At 42.3% G+C, this 19,824-nt stretch overlaps 1 protein-coding gene across 3 annotated transcripts in view; it reads right to left on the bottom strand.

Annotated features, from left to right (window-relative positions):
- RGS6 (regulator of G protein signaling 6) overlaps positions 1-19,824 on the bottom strand; it is a 622,410-nt gene that overhangs the window by 377,202 nt on the left and 225,384 nt on the right. The gene's annotated exons all lie outside the window — the stretch shown is intronic.

Below are 19,824 nucleotides of genomic sequence, written 5' to 3'. Positions count from 1 at the left end.
CACACCTAACTGCAAGGGAGCTTGGGTAATGTAAATCAGCTCTGTGTTCAGGAGGAAAAACAGTGTTATTAACAGTTAGCCACTATCTGCCACAGTAAGAAAAGGAGTAATAAACGAAAGACATTTCAAACATCTAAATCATTCATCCTTTCTATTTGCAAGCTCAAATCAGATTTGTTCAGGAGCAAAAGGCACAAGCCCCCTAAATAAGTCATTGTTTCTGTTGAAACACTGACGTCTCAAATCTAAAACATTCACTGTAAATTCTTAAAGCTATCATAAAGCAATTTACCATACCCATGAATTTCTTAAGCAAGTCATAAGGGACTGTCTAAAGTTTTCTTCTCTAGAGATTGGATAAGTAGATTTTCTTCTTAGAAAATATATGTATTGAAAGTGAAGTCGCTCAGTCATGTCCAACTGTTTGCAACCCCATGGACTGCAACTAGCTACCAGGCTCCTCTGTCCATGGGATTTTCCAGGCAAGAATATTGGAGTGGATTGCAATATACTTCTCCAGGTGAGCTTCGTGACCCAGGGATCGAACCCAGTCTCCCACATTGTAGGCAGATGCTTTACCATCTGAGCCACCAGGGAAGTCCTAATATATGTATTGTATGATGTTAAAACATACAGCAGAATGTTCACCCCTTGAATCCCAAAAAGGTATTCCTGACCCTTATGTCATCACCCTACCAGAAGAATCAATTCAGAAAGATTAATGTGTTCTCCAAACTAAAGGGAGAGGGAGGGAAGAGGCTCAGAACCTACAAAAAATTTGCTTAGTGATTGGATTCCACTTTATGCAAAGAATAACAGCTTCTCAAAAGATAATGGTTAACATATACCAATTTTACTTGCTGTGCTGGTGATACTACTGATTCAAAAGTAACTGCGATGTAGCAGTGGGGGATGGGAAGCCTATTTGTTGCCTGTGAAATCTCCTGTGAGAAATTTACTGTGAAATCTCACAGTAAAATCTCCTGTGAGAAAAGCGGAGCAAGATTTGGAGATCATGTAGCCATGAGAGGGTAGAGAAGCAAATTAACTATGAACATGATCTTAAAACCAAACCATCTTTGAGCAAGAGGGGCCCCTGCGCGGGGCCCCACACTCTACAGGTCTCTACTCTGGCTCTTTCTCCTCTCAGGACAAGGAACCCAAGGTTCCAAAGGCCTTGGGTCCTAGTAGACTTCCGTGTCCTCCTTGTAGGTCAGCACTGCCCAAGAGAAATGTTAAGGGAGCCACAACATGAGCCACATACACAATTTTTAAGTTGTAAGTAACCACATTAGAAAATAAAAAAGAAACAGGAAGTGACTTCCCTGGTGGTCCAGTGGTTAAGAATCCACCCTGCCATGAAGGGGAGGTGGGTTCGATCCCTGGTCAGGGAACTAACATTCCACATGCTGTGGAGCAACTAAGTCAGTGCAGCGAAAACTACTGAAGCCCACGCCCTCTGGAGCCCTTATGCTCCAACTAAGAGAGTCTGTGGGCCACAACGAACGATCCGCATGATGCAATGAAGATCCCGCATGCTGCAACTAAGACCTAATGCAACCAAACAAATAAAAATAAATATATTTTAAAAATCTACTTAGTATATTAAAAAAGAAATGGGCAAAATTATTAAATAATACTTGATATAATTTATAATTATTAATCAATAATATATTTTATCCCAACATCTGCAAAATATCATTTCAACATGTAGCCTTCTTCACTTTTCATGATCAGTCCAGTGTGTGTTTCTGTGTATACCACGTGTTAGCCAGCACTCCATGGTCACATGTTGGGGACTGTGTCTGGCAGCAAGCCCCAGACCAGGCTCTGGGTCACAGGCCCTGGAATCCCTCATAGGATCCCTTGTCCACTCCCAGGGCCACCTCTCCAGACCTTATTATCTGAGGTCTGAGGGGAACCACAGAATAGCTGTTTGAAGAGGGTGTGGGTGGAGCTTCAACATGTATCCTGGGTGCCATGCATGTGTGCTGGGCACTGCACAATGAAGGAGGGCAGGGGTGCAAAAAGAAGGGGAGAAGGATTCAGGTTGGAGCTGGTTCTCCCCAGCTCTGCCATCTGCTGAACCAAGAAACTGTCCCATCTACTACTGGCTCTTTGTATACAGAAAACTGTAGATCACATCACTGCTAGACCCTCTAACAGGGCTTAGACACTGGCACAGGGAAAACTGGCTGCATTCCCTTTCTGTACATCACCAATATTACATATGGTGAAAGACCTCAATAAGGTTTGGCTGTTAACAAGAGAAGTGATATTCAAGCTCTAGGTGCTGGTTCTGCTATACTGATTATTAAATTATTAAAATACGTCTTTAATAGCAATTGTCCTGAGCTCTCTCAGAGTCCTCTATTACTGCCACTCAGACCCCTTCCCTAGAATCCCCCCTAAAAATCTCCCCACTATCCAGCAACTGATGGGTTAACACTAGGCACAGCCAGGATCTTCCAGGCAGCTGCTCCTGAGGCCAGAGCCACTGATCAACATCCCTGCTGTATGTGTTGTGCTCAGGCATGTCTGGCTCTTTGCAACCCCATGGACTGTAGCCTGCCCGACTCCGCTGTCTATGGAATTTTCCAGGTAAGAATACTATAGGGGGTGCCACTTCCTATTCCAGGTGATTTTCCCGACCCAGGGATCAAACCCACGTCTCTTGCATCTCCTGCGTTGGCAAGTGAATTCTTTACCACTAGTGCCTCCTGGGAATTCCTGCTATATAGGCTGCTCGTTATTCTAAGCATCACCCCTAACTATTTAACATTAGCTACTGTATTTTGCGATTCATGGGGTCACAAAGAGTCAGACACAACTGAGCAACTGAACTGAACTGAACTGTATTTTGCATATTCTAACCCACTCTTTCTTGTGATGATGTTTAGTTTACCCACAATAAGCAAATGGTCCTTATTTCTATTGACTATTAAATAAGGGTTCTGTTCTACTGCTGATATGCCCCAAAGTTTTGTTAGTTTGGGTGGAGGGGAAAGATGAATAGAGGAAATCAGAGGTACCATCTGACAGTCAGTGAATTCTCCTCTGCAGAGTACTCTTATGTAGAAGGACAGATATAATTAATACAAAATTACTGTTCAGTGTTCAGACAGCATAGAAGACAGAGTCTAGGATGGCCCTCAATAATCCCCACCTCTTGGTATTCATACGCTCATGTAATGCCCTCCCCAAGTGTAGACAGGACCTATGACTTGCTGCTAACCAACAGAATATGACAAAGGTGATGGGCTGTCGCTTCTGTGACTACATTACATCAAATTGTAACTCCTGTGTGCTAGCAGACTCCCTTCCTTGCTGCCTTTGATGAGCCAAGTTGCCATGATGGGGAGGACCATTTGGTGAAGAATCAGGGTGGTCTGTGGCCCACAGCCAGCTAGGACTTGAGGGACTTCAGTCCAACAGTCCAAAAGGAGCTACATCCTGCTAACAACTATGTAAATGAGTTTAAATGTGGCTCATCCCCAGGCAAGCTTTTAGACATGACCTTGGTCCTGGACAATGCCTTGATGAGGGCCTCATGAGACCCTCCTGAAGCAGAGGACTCAGCTAAGACTTGCCCAGATTCCTGACCAACAGATACTGTCAGATCACAAGTGTGTGTGATCTGCATCTTTGTTATAAATACATAGCTAACAAAGTTAGCAAATATGTTTTGGTTGAAATGTATAAAAATGCATGTATACATACATATTAATATATACACATGCAAATGTGTGCATGTATAGAAAATGTTTAGAGTAAGAAAATCTCAAGAGGTATTACCTTGAGAGAAAGAGACCAAGATTCAGAGAGAGAAAAAGAAGTTATACAAGCACTGTGCTTGTATAACTTTTTGTATTATTTTAGCTTTGTTGCTGTGTTCATGTTTCATTTTCATAAATTAGAAAAAAAGTCTAGCTTAAATGTACAATAGACTTGAGACCATTTTGTTATAAGAAACACAGTGTGTCCAAGAAAATACTCTGATTTTTAGAAGATTAATCCTGTGTTTCTAACCAGGATCAGATTGTTAAGGCAATAAAACATGAGTCCACTAGGTCTGATGCACTAACTTTGCACTAGGCCCTCGAGGGTCTAGCCCTGTCGTCTTACAGGTAGGAACTCTGGTGGCGTGGGGACTGGGTGTGCGGTATTAAGAAACTCAAGCTGATCTGGGGAGGAGATGCTAGGATTCACCTCTTGCTTTATCAGACAGTGCTTTTAACCCCTCCTTGCACCTCCAAACTTCTCCTCAAAGAACAAGTAGTAGAAACTACAAACATTCTCCCTTTAAAACGAATTCTCCCTTCAAAAATGACTTATTCATTTGAAATGTGCCAGGGGGGCTGGTAAGGAATTGAAAGAAGTTAAATTACTGTATCTAGAGCTGTGCCCAATATTTGAAATACCACCTGGCAAAAACCCACACAAAATCATTTGATTTGATAAACAAATGAATGAAGAATTAAATCAGCCCAACTACCAGTCCTCTAATATTGCCACCAAAAATTAGGTAGGAAAAAACATTCACAGTAAATTGAGAACCCATGACAAAGAAGAAAACAGAATGTCGGGGGTCTGGGGGATGGCTGCTGCGCCCACCATCTGTGTGATATCAGCTAAGATTCACACGTCTAAGTCTCTTCGACCAATGGCGCTGGGAAAACTGGACAGCCACATGTAAAAAAATGAAATTAGATCATTCTTTAACTCCATACACAAAAGTAAGCTCAAAACAGATTCAAGATCTAAATGTGAGAACAGATACTAAGACTCCTAGGGGAAAACATAGGCAGAACACTCTCTGACATAAACCACAGCAACATCTCTTTCGATCCATCTCCTAGAATAATGGAAATAAAAACAAAAATAAAATTAACAGGTCTATAGAATAGTGCATTTTTTCCCCGACAGCATTTTCAAATTGTGAGATGGACTCATAGCTACCAATCATTTTTGACCTCAAACCTTAAGAATGGGTTTATGCTTCCTTAACATTTCTCAAACCCCCCTCTGTGTTTGGTCTATTTCTGAAGTCTGTCACAGACAGGCTTCCATAACGCCCTTGGCTGGTTAGTGTCACCATATAGTGAAATCTTTCCCATTCAGACAGTCCCCGAATTGGTCAACTCCTGAGTGTGTGAAAAGCCATAACTCCCTGCTTTCTCTCTTCCGTATACATTTACTAATCTGTATTCAGGAGTAACATCGAGAAAATACATACACAGAGAAAAGAGCTCACAAGTACGACAAATGACTGGAAGCCCTTGAATTCCACTCGCCTACATGTCTCTGAAAGTAAGAAATACTGTAAGAGAGAGAGCAAACTACAATAGAAATGGAGATTCTGACAGTAGGAAGATAATGGGAGGAAGTCATCTGACCATCAGTTAAAAACCAGTAAGGTATGGTGGGGTCTGACTGTCTGCCTGCCTGCCTGCCTATCTTTCAAAAAAGAGGCTAGATGGAGGAGTGGTTTGAAGGGACTTGCACAGAAAACACAAATCTTAAAACATTCAGATTAGTTACTGTTGATTAACCTAGGATCTCTTCGAATATGCTCTCTAAGGAGTTTGGATACATCCACTAATATATATGGAGCTTATACAAAGCGGTTTTGTACAATGTTTGACAAATTCACATCAGGGCCTTATTACACTAAGCATAGCAGAAACTGCCAGAAAGGGTTTTATCTTCCAATATAACAGCACATCAATAGTCGACAGGCCCATTTCGGGGTTGTAGAGTCCCAGAGACTGAGGCAAAATGAGGAGTGATTGCGAGTAGACCGGCCACCAGGAAGAGCCCGTGCCGGTGGTGGCTGGCAGCCTGGCCTCCAACACACGGCTCAGCCCCGTGCAGTTGTTCTTTTCAGCGGTATTTTCAGAAAATGAAGGGCTGGCATTTGTAAACATGCTGCCTGGGTGGAAAGATGCCCATGCACTAAGAAAGCTGTAAAAATCCATGCAGGACACTGTGCCAGAACAAACCACGAGACCACAACAAATGAAAGCAGGGCCCCGAAGGATACCCGGCAACTCTCTTAAATCATGAGTGCCCAGAAGGCTATTGGCTGTAAAGCAGAACACTTTTACAGCTGAGGTGCTAGGAGACCATCCTGCTCACCACAGGTGAGGCCAGACTGAAAAAAACTACATGAGTCCTTGTGGTGAGGCAACCCCCGAACTGCTTTCCTCCTCCTCACACTCTGTTCTCCATGAGTGTATCTACCCGTTAGGTCGATGTCCTTCCAACGCCATCCTCGCATCTCCAGGTTGGAGAATCACGTGTAATATGATTCTTCCTCACCTGAGCCTGACTCATGTTCCTGGCTCAGTGGGCAATGCAAGGCGAGCGCCCTGGCTTCTCCCTAGCATGTTCCTGGCTCCTTGTCAGAACTCACAAAGTATGAATTGGGCTTCCCTGGTGGCTCAGATGGTAAAGAATCTGCCTGCAATGCAGGACACCCGGATTCAGTCTCTGGGTCAGGAAGATCCCCTAGAGAAGGGAATGGCAACCCACTCCAGTGTTCTTGCCTGGAGAATCCCACGGACACAGGAGCCTGGTGGGCTACAGTCCATGGGGTTGCAAGAGTCAGACACGACTGAGTGACTAACACTATCACTGAAGTAGGTGCCCCTTAACAGAACACGTGTACCTAGGAGATCTTACCTTCCTGGTTCCACCCCAGCCCTAGCTGGCTGCTCACACCCTGTCCTCTTCGCTGTGTGCTAAGTCGCTTCAGTCATGTCTGACTCTCTGCGACCCCATGGACTGTAGACTGCCAGGCTCCTCTGTCCATGGGGTTCTCCAGATGAGAATACTGGAGTGGGCTGCCATGCCCTCCCCCAGGCCTGTCCTCTTTAGACATATGCAAGTATACCTCATATTTACGTTGTCTTTTGGAGAAGGAAATGGCAACCCACTCCAGTGTCCTTGCCTGGAGAATCCCATGGACAGAGGTGCCTGGGGGTTGCAGTCCATGGGGTCACAGAGAGTCCAGCACGACTGAGTGACTAATACACACACACACACACACACACACACATTGTCTTTACCAGTAGAAAATAAATAACAGTCACAGCCACACACCACCTCATCAGGGCTGTTGGAAAACAACTTCAAACATGCTGCCTTTGTTAAAATTCTGGAATAAAAGATGGTTACAAATCGAAGTCATTACTTATTCAAAATGTACCTCTACTGCTTAAGAGGTATCACTATTTGTCTCAAGACAACAAAAAGAGGAAAGAAGGAAGGTGGAAGGGAGGAAGGAAAGGAGGAAAAGGATGAAGAAGGAATGGAGGGAGGGAGGGTTAAGTCATGAAATGCCCCACCTCTGATCAAAGAGCCCTGGGTTTCAGTCCCATAACTGCACCATGCCACTTGGTAACTGTGAGCTACTTGCTGAGTCAAACTGAACTGAGGTTTGGTCTCCTCATCTATAAAATGGAACATCATTCCTCTGTCCAATGGTTGTGTCGCAGATTTGAGGAGCTGATCACTCCAGGTGCCTGACACAGAGAAGGTCTCCAGCAATGAATTCCAGGTCCTGTTCTCTCCTTCCTCTCTCCCTTTCTGCACCCTCCCCCTGGGGGGCTGCTCAGACCAGAGGCTGCAGGGAACATCCAGAGAGATGCAGGATGAAATAGTTCATCTGTTTCACTTGATACAAGGGGCAAAACAAACCACCTGCAAATCAAAGACTTAGTTTTCTTTTTATGACCCCAGAGCAGTACCGTTCTAAAACTCTGTGCCCAGAGACCGATAACGTCTTCCCTCTCAAATCTCTTTGCATAAAAGAATACAAAATGCTACAAATGAAAAGGCAGGCAAGGAGGCACAGGGGAGGGCAGGTGTGATCAATCAGCTTGCTGGTTAGAACAGGTCTTTTTTTTTTTTTTTTCTTACCTAAAACCGTCTTAGGTGACCAATTACTAACACATGGAATATTTTCATCTTATTTACCTTCTGCTGTGCACCTCTTCCTTCTGCGAGTAGTAGTAGTGTTAGTTGTCCAGTTGCGTCTGTCTCTTTGCGATCCCATGGACAGAGGAGCCTACCAGTGGGATTTCCCAGGCAAGAATACTGGGGTGGGTAGCCATTTCCTCATCTAGGGGATCTTCCCGACCCAGGGATCAAACTTGGGTCTCTCACACTGCAGGCAGATTCTTTACTGTCTGAGCCACCAGGGAAGTTCCTTCCTCCTGTTTCTCCCCCGGAAAAGAGTAATCACCCATGTCTCAAATAGTACTTTAGCAGAAACAATCTCTTCCCCTAGCTTCACGGGAGGGATCTCAAAGCTTCTACAGTTGCAGTTTTGTTTAAACCCAAATCTCTCGCCTGGGTTTTCCCCAAGATCTCCAGCTTTCTGGTCATTACTATTCAAGCATTTATTTCTAATGGCTCAAACAAAACCCTCACCAGTCTCACATACTTGCAGGGGTCCAGTGCCCTCTTGGAAATTCTGTGGATTCCTGGTGGGTTTACAGTCTCTGCCATCTCTTGACTTTGATTTGTGGGTCCCATTAAATTTCACCTGCATTTTATCTCTTGTCATCATTCTCTTTTGTCACCTCAAACGAACTCTAGCATAAAAATCCACTGGAGTTTTTACTTACCAAGAAACAAGTCCCTGGTATGTACACTAGACTTTTGTGGAGGTTTGAGGGGAGTATAGTGAACAGAGGTTACAGAATAGCAAAGCTTAGTATTATATTAATAATATTAGGCATTACTGTTCCTTGCTGTCCTGTCCCTGCCTGAGGGACCACCTCCTGGCTGAGCTCTCTGTCCGCTGCTCCAGACATCATGTCACCCAGACCCACATTCTTATCATAAGTCATCCCTCTTCTCTCCACTCCCCAGAACTCATTAAATTCTTCAACTTCATTTTGCAGAGTAATTCAGCCTTATGTCTATTCTGCAGCATCCTTCCAGACAACACTGCAGGGAATGGAGGCAGAACAGCGTCTACCCCTTTCACACTCCAGAAAGTCCATCAATGATATTTACCTAAATAACAAGTTGAAATAAATCCAGTCCTTCCTTCCAATGAGTAACAGAATGTTCCAATGAGTAACAGAAGAGCAATCACTTCTTCTTCCCCACATAACATTTTCCCCTTTCTACTGCACTCATTCGGCATTTTACACCAGTTAATGTCTGTTTACAACATCAAGTGCATACAAGGTTTTATGGGCTAGACTGTAGTCACAGTTTTGATTCTTGAGATTTTGATAAAGAATTCATGTCACTCAAATTTCATAGCAGAATTCTGCTCTGCTATTAATGTTGCCCTTGAGTATATTATAGAAACACAGCGGAATAGATGAGAGAAAGAACAAAAGAGATGAAGTGATTTGAAGTCAAATACCCTGGATAGAACCTCTTACTTCCCATGGGTTTACCACAGAACTGAAGAACAAGAGGAAAACAAAACAGAAGCCCCATCGCACAGTGGAAAAAAATAACTCACATTTCATTTTCCTCATTCATTATCCAGCACTCTAGTTGGTGGATATGGTCAAATAGTTTAATTCAAAGCTGACCACAAACACAGTTCTAGGTGGAAGACATCACTGCACAGCACTCCTGTAGTTTTGCTATGGTTGGAGGCAGAGGACCCAGAATGACAGGAAGAAACCTTATGGAAACAGAATATTTCAGTAATGACTTCATCACAGTGTCTTTCTTGAGCCCCCAGTCCATGGCATCTGGGTGGAAGATCCCATTTGGCCTCCTTCAAGACGCCTTGGGGTCAGAATGGAAAGAAACAAGCAAAATTTACATAGACTCTTTCATCGTCCACTGTGATACTTACAAAACTTCCATTAACAAGTAAAGGTCTACAACTATTACCATCACCTCCCCTTTTATTTTACATGTTCTCATCCTTGGATCCTGCAAAGGCTGCAAAGCAGGTGGTTCATATTTGTTCTCTAGGGCTGCCATTACAAAATACCACAGACGGAGTGGCTTAAACAATGAAAACGGATTTTTCACAGCTTTGGAGACCGCAAATCTGAGATCAAGGTGTCAGCAGGTTGGGTTTCTTTGGAGGCGTCTCCTCTCTCCTTGGGCTTCCCTAGTAGCTCAGCTGGTTAAAAATCCACCTGTAATGCAATGCAGGAGACCACAGTTCAATTCCTGGGTCGGGAAGAGCCACTGGAGAAGGGATAAGCTACCCATTCCAGAACTCTTGGGCCTTCCTGGTGGCTCAGCTGGTAAAGAATCCGCCTGCAATGTGGGAGACCTAGATTCAGTCCCTGGCTTGGGAAGATCCCCTGGAGAAAGGAATGGCTACCCACTCCAGTATTCTGGCCTGGAGAATTCCTATAGTCCATGGGGTTACAAAGAGTCGGACATGACTGAGTGACTTTCACTCACTCACTCCTCTCTCCTTGGCTACGGCTGCCTTCTCACTGAGTCCTCAAATGACCTTTCCTCTTATAAGGATACCAGTTAGATTGGATTAGGGCTTGTCCTAACTTAATCACCTCTTTCACGGCCCTCCAAATGCAGTCACATGCTGAGGTACTGGGGGTTAGGACTTCAACATATGAATTCGGTGGAACACAAATCAACTATAACAGTAGCCAAGGTCAATAATTCACTGGCAAGTCTTTCTCTACCCAACACCACCTCCGTCCATCCTTGCCACACACAATGAAACAACAGGAATCATTTGTAAAACAGCAGTTCTTTCTTATGGCATTTGATGATTCTCTTATATATTTATGCACTTCCAATTTCATAGGTTGCTTTGATAATCAAAGAGAAAAGAAATAGCTATAATTCTGCCTTTATTAAAGCACACTGGGTTTGTTAAAATCAGTTCTATTCTTGTACCTGAATTCAGTGTGCTCTGAGGCATAATATAGGCATTCCTAGTTACCCAGGGAGGTGGTACAGACTATATCTAAGCTTTTGATTCAACTGAACATTTGTCATTTATTAACACCTACTATTTCCCAGACATCATTGAGCTCTGATTCAAAGTAGGTCTTAGTGCTTACCCACGAGTTGGTTCATAATTTAATGGGTAAAAGACATATGCATAAAGAACTAAACCTACTTCATAAGATAAAAAATAATTTTACAAAGTGCTTTAAATTGAAATTTAAAATTTGAAATGAGCAAGATTGGCCATCTTCGCACACATGCAAAGTTCCAAGTTGGCAATACATGGTCATTTTAATGATGTCATCCTTCAACCTTGCCTCATCACTAGGAGAATGCTGATTTCTCCCCATTTATTTTTGTTGCCCTCAAGCAAGCACTGCATGCTTGAGGATGCAATAAGTAGCCTGGTGAGAACCACACTTTGGAGAACAGGGAGGAACTTTTTTCTGTTCTAATGCATTGAGTTTATCATTGGGGGTCCTAGAAAATATATCACAGGCTATATGCTGAGGACTGAAAACATCATAAAACCCACACTGGTAGGTCACCTGGCAGAACTGACATAGGATGGGGAAATTCGAGGCAACTGGATTCCACGTATCTGATATAGGAAACCATCTCATTCAAAGATTGCCTCTATCAACAAATAGCCAAGAAGGGTTGTGCTTTGTAATTCATATGAAATTATAACAATAACAGCAGATAATATTTATTGAAAGTTGACTCTGGACATGGCACTTTATGTATATTAGCTTATTTATCTTATTTATCTTCTAATCAACCAGGCAGGTGCTATTATTGTGCCCATTGTTCAGATGAAATAAAAATCAGAGCGATTAATACACCTAAGGTCACAGAGGCACAATAGGGCAGAGCTGGGATTCAAACCCCAGCAGCCTGGCTCCAGAGCCTTCAGTCTTCCACAACATTCCATGGGATGTTCCAAATGTGCCATACTGTGTAGCACATCATAGCTTCCCAAACTAGCTCTCACATATAAGTACTTGTTTGCCATTTGGTAAACAAATTCACCCAGTAGTTCATTGGCTGCTATTTTCACTCCTCTTGTATAAAAGGAGTGCATGCTTACAGAAATTATCTTAAATCACTGCTTTATTTCACTGAGTAATTCTAGTGATGGAATAACAAGAATCAAGAGATGATGAACATAATTTGGGGCATATGGTGGGTGAAGGAGGGGGCACCTGGGTCTTGAAATACCTCTTAAGATAGCATGTAATCAATTACCTAAGTAATTACCTAAGTGTAAGGTCCTGAAAAAGAAAGTCTCCAAAAAGACTTGGTGTTATGGGTTGAATGGTGTTTCCCCCTACTAGTTCGTATGTTAAAGTGCTAAAGCCCCAGTTCCCCACAATGTGACCATATTGAGAGGTAAGGTCTTTCTAGGGGTAAGTCAATATAAATGAGGTCATTAGGATGAACTCTAATGCAATAGGACTAGAGTCCTTATAAGAAAAGGAAATTTGGACACAGACACACACACCCAGGGGGAAGACAATGAGAAGATGGCCATTAACAAGCCAAGTGGAGCGATCTGGAACAAATCCTTCTCTCATGGCCCACAGAAGGAACCAACTGTGCCAAGACCTTGATGTCAGACAACCAGCCCCCAGAAGTGTGAGAAAAGCAATTTCTGTCATTTAAGCCACCCAATCTGTGGGACTTGGCTGTGGCAGCCCTAGCAATCTAATACACTGGTCAAGAGATTATTGTGTCCTTGGGGGGCAGCTGGCCTCAGAGGAAGCAATAGAATGGATAAAAGAATGGTAGTCCTGCATCTGCACATTCAGTCATGTCATTTCATTTTCTCTTCACAACAAGCCAACATTTAAGTATTATCCCCACCTACACATGACTGCCAAGTACATATTCCTAAAATATTTCTTTCAGCATGTTGCCCACCTGGCCAAACACCTCCAGCAGCTCCCCCATTGTCTTGAGGCAAAAGCCCAAAATCTTCCCAAGGGGTCCTGAAAACTCCCTTGTCATTTTTAAGCTATTGAACAGGCAACATCGTCCTGCAGGCGCACACAGTCACAGCATCGTGGTGAAGGAAAGTTGGGCAGTCATCTTCCAGAACAAGGAGGAAATTCTACACCCTCACAGACCACCCGTGCTGCCAAGGGACAAGGAGCAAGATTTTCTACACAAGAGACCGTCCCTAGTTTCAAGCGGGTAACATACACACCTGGTAAACAAAAGATTCTCAGACTTCTAATGCTTTCAAATCCTGAGCTACATCCCAGTTTCTATTCGGACAGATATCCAGCCTTCTCATATCAAATCCTTGGCTTCAAGTTGCCAGAAGTCCATTTACAGGTGAAGATTGATATGGTGCAGTATTTGGGTAAATTGCATTTTCTTTCCTGTCTAGACATGTGTTCAAATGATCTTTCTTCTAAGGAATCCGGAAACAGCTTTAGAGATATTACCTAATTCAACACGTCCTACATGAGAGCTGAAGAGTGTTTTACCAGCCTGGTTTGGGAGAGGAAATTACTTTGACAAGAAGACAACCAAGAACATCACCTTTCCCGAGAGTCCTAATGACTGCCCTGGTCATTACAACAGACTAAGAGCAACCTTTTTATCCTGAACTCCCTTGGTTCCATGTTGATTTTTCTCTGTCTCTGTCTTGGATGACATAAGAACTCCAGTTTTTGTTGTCCTACAGGCTCAACTTTGAGCCTGGAGATAAATGAAGAGCCCCATCACCCAGCCAGAAGGCAGACTCTGGGAGGCAGCCTCACTGTCTGTCAGCCCAATGTGAGCACGACAAACAAGCTGCAGTCTTGTCCTCTGAGCACAGTTTGGGACACAGCCCACACCACCTCCCAGTGTCCAAGCTCCTTTTTTTTTTTTTTAATCTTTATTTGCCATATATCAAAATGAATCTGCCACAGGTATACATGTGTTCCCCATCCTGAACCCTGAACTTTTCCTGCAGGAACTGCAGATTCCATCTTATTTACTAGCGAACTGTCAATCCGCCCCATCTTTGCATCACTCTAATCCTTAGCAGCCACATCCTGTCCCTGTCCACTGCATACCCAATCTAATGAGCAAACATTCTCCCTGCCACCCCCGCTACCGCCTAATTAGACCTCCAGGGTGACAAGGCTCTTACCCATCACCAGTCCATTTTTAAGCCCCCCGATCCACCAACATGCACTGCTCTCCTTGACGACCAGTCCCCCCAACCACAGGTTCACAAGCCTGCCTGCACACTGGAATTATCCATGGAGATGATAAAAGTCCTGAAACCCAGGCTGCACCCCAGACAATCATATGAGAATTTCCAGGAGTGAAACCCAAGCATCAGCATTTCTGTAACGGTCCCCATGTGAGGCTACTCTGCAGTCAAGTCTGAGAACAATGGCTCTAGGCCATTTCCCCAGTGGAACCTCATTTCCTCACGGTACAGAGCTGAGGTCTCAGCACGGCACACGGCTGCACCCAGGTAGGTAATGACAAGCATCAGAAAGTAACACCAAAGCCAGGGAATGAAGAAAATTGGTCCCCAGCCATTGCAGAAGATGGGACGATTCAGACAGCTGATATTAGAAGAGGAAATTGCCAATTGCTGGGCATTTGCTGCTGTGCTATTGAAAGTGGGTCAGAGCCTCATGTTATATTCAAAAAATGGCATGTAGTGCATCATAATTGGTAATAAGAAAACCCATCATAAACTTACAGGATCCAAACCACTCATAATTAAGGTTGGAGACTAGAGTCAACCTCTATCACAGCCCAGCTCATTACACTGGGTCTGATGACACCCTGGGGACAAGTCACTTCTCCTGAAATGACACAATTGCATTGAGGAATCACATACAGTATCACTAATGTGCCACGTGGGTGGTTAGTTCTGGAAGATCATATCCTGGGCAGGAGATTGAATGAGATGATCTTTAAGATCCTCTTTTGCCGGGGACCAGCCCCGGCTGATCCAGGGTATTCGAAGGAGAGACGGCTAGGCGAGGGTCAGGGAATAACTGCTTAATTACACTTTAATTAAGGATACAAAGAGTAATAGAATAAGGATAGCTCAGTGAGGAAATTCAGTGGAGAAAAGCGGCTGAAATAAGGATAGCTCAGTAAGAAAATTCAGTGGAGAAAAGAAGCTGAGTGGCTTGGTTTACGCGGAAAATCAATATAACCCGTGACACCAGGTTAGCTCTGACCACGGAGGCCGCAGGCGCCCTCTCGAATAGCGGAAGGTGCCCCACCTTAGACACCTTCTCGAGTGGGTCTTAGAAGCCCAGGCAAATAAATGGTTGCAGAGGACATCCACGCTCCAGATGGACGCTCAGCCAGAAGTTAAAGGGAAGAATGACATGGGGAGACCAAGTTTCAGTGAACAAGGCCCGCACTTTATTTTCCAAAGTAGTTTTTATACCTTAAGGTATGCATAGAGGATAATGGGGGAAGGGGTAGAGTCATGCAGCAAGCCAGGCTTTCTTCCTGCAAACTTATCATATGCAAAAGTTCAGGTGATTGACATCATCTTCTGGCCCGGAGGCCTGTTAACATTTTAAGAAACTTATCTTTCTCTAAAGGTGATTATTCCAAAGTCAGGCGCCAGCCTTCCAAAAAGCATTGGACAAAGCGGCATTTTACATTTCTATACACCCATTATATCAATCAATACACTGCCAAAGACACAGTAGGTAAGGAGTATGGAGACTTAGCAGCAAACATTGGCCCAACAAGTGAAAAACCCTTCACCAATACATTTTCTAATCAATCTTTTAACTACTCAAAGGAATCTGTGTTTAGGCAGTTTAGAATATCTCCTGCCTCTCACAGTTGGGAGGCTCTGAACAATCACATGTGGCCAGAAAAACCTATTCAGGCAGGCTAGAGGATTTCCAAAGGAGTTTGTAGGTTAAACACTGTCACATCCAAGAATTATTAACTGGAGCTGTAAGCTAACTCTTTTTTCAGAGAGAGGTAGTGGGAGACAGCCCCCCGTAAAGTCAGAGGTGTAGGTGAAAGCACAAAGCAGAAAGTAGGCAGACTCTGGTTTTGGGGGTAGATGCTCGAGAATTTCCAGGGGGACTCCTGAGGCTCGATCCCGCCTTTGCGTATGCCGAGCCTCCTTCCTCATGACCTTTGTCATGGGTGGAGTGCCTCACGCTGGCTCTCAGCAGTGATAGAATTCCAGTTGAGCTATTCCAGATCCTCACTCAATATGCAATATGCCGGCTCCCAGCATCTCCCCCTTTTTTATTTCTTAAAAACAGCCAGATGCAGCTCAGTCGCGAGCTTCTGAATGTTCTGCCGAAGAATCCTGACAATACAAGGAAGAATGAATATGAGAAGCAAAATTAAAGCACCAGCAGCGATGTATCCAAGGATATTAGACAGAATGTTTTTTCTTGAAATGAAAGTTAGAGAAGGTGTGAAAAAAGTTATTAGCTGCTCCAGCGGCGGTAAAATGCAGTCAAGAGTGTTTCAGGGTCTGGATTTGATTATGAAGTTTCCCTAAGTCCAGGCCAATGTCAGAGCTGTTCCAAACACCTGAGAGATGATTTTTGATTTTTTCCCATTCATAGTCTGTCCCGTTTACCTTTAAAGATGTCACGCATATCCACCGGTAATCAGCGTGGCAAGACAGAGCCATTTTCACTTTTAAAGCCTGTAAATCAGTCCCAATATGCATTATTGCCTCTTCTAAGGCGTCCTACTCTCATCTCTAATTTCCTATCTATAGCTTCCTGTGTTGCTAGAGTTAGTGAAACATTTTTAGACATGGTATCAACATATTGGGCAGTATGCACTTGTTGAGTCAATGATATTGCTGCCACAGTAACAGAAGTAATTGCAGTTATTAAAGCTGATATTCCTAAAATAAGTAAGCCCACAAATCGTCGCAATCGCATTAAATCCTGAAGTTGTTGTAATACAGCAAGACTATAGTTATATCAATAAGTGGTTACATTATAAGATAAGGTGGACACTGTAACACTACAAAGGAGCAAACATATTGAGGGTTTAAACAAGATGAGAGCATACATTGTTCACAGGTCACTACATTGGGTCCACCAGTTTAAAGTCACATGTACATTAAGTTTTCCAGAATCGTTGGTAAAGAGAAAAACATAAGGAGAGGGTAGACAAGCCAAATCAGAATAAGTAGAATTATTTTCTGGTTGGAGTTCGCGCTGCAGCAGCCCCGTCGGTCTCGCCAGGATCTCGATGTTTATCTTGCCTCCCCTTCTGGCGGGCTCCTCTTTTGTGATCGAAGCAATGGGGGAACTGGATGTCTGGGGGTCTGCAACATGGCGAATCAGCCTGTCTAAATTGAAGAATCTGCATTCTGTGGAAAAATACACGCACATCCTCGACCGCTAGTTAATAATGGGTCAGGACCCTTCCATTGTCCTGAGAGGAGGTCCTTCCATTTGACTAATGGTTTTGTATTTAATTGCTCTGGGCACCAATGACGATGCATTGCAGTAGTTCCAGCCAGATCAGTATTTAGAATATTTATTATGAAAAGAGCATGTTGCAAGATTTGATGGGGAGAGCTATACTTAAACTCCCCTTCTTTTAGTTTTTGAATTTGGATTTTTAATGTTTGATGTGCTCTTTCCACAATGGCTTGTCCCTGTGGATAATAAGGGATGCCTGTATTATGTTTAATTTGTAACTTTATACAAAATTTCTGAAAAGACTTAGAAGTGTAAGCAGGAGCATTGTCAGTTTTCAAAACTTTTGGCAGGCCCAAATATGAAAAACAAGTAAAGAGATGTTGTATTACATCTTTACCTGCCTCTCCGGTACGAGCAGTTGCAATAATAATGTGAGAAAAGGTATCTACAGTTACATGAACAAAGGACAGTTTTCCAAATGAAGAAACATGAGTTACATCCATTTGCCAGAGTACGTTAGGTTTGAGACCATGAGGATTAACTCCCATAGGTAGACTATTATAAACAGTAGGGCAGTGTAAGTAAGAACGCACAATCTCTTGAGCAGTCTCTCTGGGAATTTGGAATTGATATCTTAAAGCAGTAGCGTATTGATGATGAAGTGAGTGAGAGGCTCTGGCCTCCTCAATCACAGTGGCCACTGTATTTCTGGTTAACAAGTCAGCCAAATCATTAAAGGCATTTAAAGGGCCGGGCAATCTGGAATGAGCCCGAATATGTCCAATGAAAAATATTTTATTTCTTTTCCAAATTTGTTGCTGTAACTTAGTTAACAAATGAAATATGGTAGTTTTATTTTCAGGCAGGACCGCAGTCTCAATGTGTGTAAACAGCCTGACCACATACTGAGAATCAGAGTAAAGATTAAATTCCTCATCTGCAAACATAGCAAAAGCCTCTATGACTGCTGTTATTTCAGCTCTTTTAGCTGAAGTTTTTTGTGTTTTTAAAACTTTTTGGTGATTTTTAGTAACTATGAAGGCTTTACCATTTGCTGACCCATCAGTAAAGGCTATCTGAGCATTTGGAATAGGAGACTGTTTATATCTGACAGGAAAATTAACTGGATGTCTGGATATAAAATTCAGCAAAGCATGTGAAGGTAAATGATGCAAAAATTTTGACCAAAATAGTTTCCTATAGCAATCTGCCAATTTTCAAACATTAGAAGAGCATCAAATTGTTTTTTATTATATGGAATTACAATTTCTGATGGCTCTTTACCAAATAATTCAATGTTCCGCTTTTTTCCTTTAATATCAAAGTAGCTATCAATCCTGGATAAGAAGCCGCTACTTTTTTAGTTTGAGCGGGAAGATGGACCCACTCTAGGGGGCCGTTTTGCCAGAAAACCAATTTTTTGTCTGGCTTCCCCAATTACACCTATGGGGGTTTTATGGCAAAGGAATTGTCAAGCAGTTGTCAATTTAATTTTTTAATTTTTAAAATTTACATTTTAACAACATGAATTTAAAGATATGTTAATTTAGGTCTAATGTTTAGTTCAGGTCTCTGTATAAATTTAAATAATAAATGTATAACCTCCTTATCTCATTTTAGTATACAGATATACCTAAATGCAAAATGTATTTATATATGTATTTATATATGGCAACAAGTATAAACTTATTGACATATATATAAATCAATATACTTGAATTAATCGTTATAATCAATATATTAATTAATATATATACTACAGCAATACAACACGTACACAGCTAATACCAACCAACACAAACCAATGCACTGCAATAATACATGTCACACATATATAATAATACAGTATATAGAACATATATCACAGTACATCAATCCATACCAATTAATATCAGCCCCTCACACATTATATTACTGCAATATATATTTAATTATACAGTATATATATAATATGCATATATAGTATACATATTTATATACAAATTAATCAAGTATAGATCTATAAATAGAATTAGGTATACCTTTATTATATTTTATTTATACCCATACCTAACTAGGCAAACTGTAATTAGGCAAATATATTTATATTATGTATTTATAACAACATATAAAGTATTGTTAATTGTATCGCCTGTTGATGACTAAGAAATTGAGAAAACTCCTTTTCTGAGTATCTCTTATTTGAGACAGCACGTCCCTCCCCCATAGGGTAAAGGGGAGCATAGGAACTACATAGGGTTGGAAAGTTTCACAGGTATCCTCAAACTTCTAATCTAACATTTTTGAACTTTTAACTACTGTGGGGGCTTGAGGGCAAATGAAACAAAATTTGACTCCTGAAATCTATCAGGGCAACTTGCCAATCATCACTATTTTGTAAAAGACTTGCAGTTGATCCTTATTGAGTGAAATTATTATATTTGCTACTTGTTTTCTAAAAAGTTCTACACTTCTTTTTTCCTCCTTTTATAATTAATTGCGTCACCAAGCTGGGAAAAGATAAAACTAT

This window comes from Bubalus kerabau, chromosome 10 (genome assembly GCF_029407905.1).
Source record: "Bubalus kerabau isolate K-KA32 ecotype Philippines breed swamp buffalo chromosome 10, PCC_UOA_SB_1v2, whole genome shotgun sequence".
Classification (NCBI taxonomy): Eukaryota; Metazoa; Chordata; class Mammalia; order Artiodactyla; family Bovidae; genus Bubalus; species Bubalus kerabau.
Note: the sequence above shows the minus strand (reverse complement) of the source record. Positions and strands in the feature narration are given on the sequence as shown.